General features: G+C 35.8%; 1 non-coding gene across 1 annotated transcript; it reads right to left on the bottom strand.

Moving 5' to 3' along the window:
- Window positions 1–811: 811 nt before the first annotated feature.
- Window positions 812–915, bottom strand: LOC112208228 (U6 spliceosomal RNA). Its single transcript, XR_002942649.1, has one exon. It is a non-coding gene; the product is annotated as a U6 spliceosomal RNA (small nuclear RNA).
- Between the last annotated feature and the right edge of the window lie 334 nt (window positions 916–1,249).

The following is a 1,249-nucleotide window of genomic DNA, read 5'->3' as shown; positions in this document are numbered from 1 at the left end:
CTTCAAGTGATCAAAAAAATATTCACAGTAGTTTCTATTGTGGTTAATTTGCCTTGCTGCTCTTGCCTCCAGCCCCTTGAAGATATTATTTATCCCCTCTGCCTGAAATGCCTTGCACCCACTCCATTCCATTCTACCTGCCTAATTCCTGTTTGTCCTTTAAGTCTTAAATTAGACTACTCCAGGATGCTTACACTGAACTCTGAAGAACGTGATGATTATGTTTCTTATGAACTTAGTGGGCTGGCCTAACAAACATCCAAGAAAAGTCTGTTAAATGAAAGTATCATAGATACAGATGTGTTTTGAAAATCTTGTCTCTGCAAATTATTTGAAATGTTATCATGTAAAAGTCTCAAATTTTTGAAGCCTTTATTTCTTTACTATCAAATTAGAATAAATAATATCATTAGATTGAAGGCAAGCTATGAACAGTGTCTTGTATGTTTTCAGTATTCAGTTGACCCTTGAACAATGCAAGTTTAAACTGCACAGGTCCACTTATATGTGGATTTTTTAAAATAAAACTTACACCAAGGGTGCCTGCCTCTCCTGCCTCTCCTTCCACCTCCTCCTTCTCTTCTGGCTCTGCCACTCCTGAGACAGCAAGACCAACCCCTCCTTTTCCTTCTCCTCAGCCTACTCAGTGTGAAGATACAGCCTACTCAGAGGATGAAGACCTTTATGATGATCCAGTTCCACTTAATGAACACTAAATATATTTTCTCTTCCTTTTTAATTTTTTTAAGTTTTATATGCACATATAATAGATGTGCTTAGTGATCCATGTGATATTTTGATGCAGGCATACAAAACTATAGAATGTTTCAAGAATGTGTCTGTCATCCTTGTGCAAGAACCATGCTAATCTCTGTATCATACTCATTTTAGTGTATGTGTTGTTGAAGTGATGACATAATTTTCTTAATAAGATTTTTTCTCTAACTTATATAATTGTAAGAATATAGTATGTAACACATATGACATAAAAATATGTGTTAGTTGACTGTATATTGATAACGCTTCCAGTCAACAGTAGGCTATTTTTTTGTTAAATTCGGGGAGAGTCAAAGTTATTCTTGGATTTTCTTTGTTTAAGTTCAGGGGTACAAGTGTAGGTTTCTTACATAGATAAACTTCTGCCATGAGAGTTTGTTGTACAGATTATGTCATCACCCAGATATGAAGCCTCATACCTATTGGTTATTTTTCCTAATCGTCTCCCTCCACCACCTTCTACCGTTCTGTG

Source organism: Pan troglodytes, chromosome 12, assembly GCF_028858775.2.
Source record: "Pan troglodytes isolate AG18354 chromosome 12, NHGRI_mPanTro3-v2.0_pri, whole genome shotgun sequence".
Taxonomy (NCBI): Eukaryota; Metazoa; Chordata; class Mammalia; order Primates; family Hominidae; genus Pan; species Pan troglodytes.
Note: the sequence above shows the minus strand (reverse complement) of the source record. Positions and strands in the feature narration are given on the sequence as shown.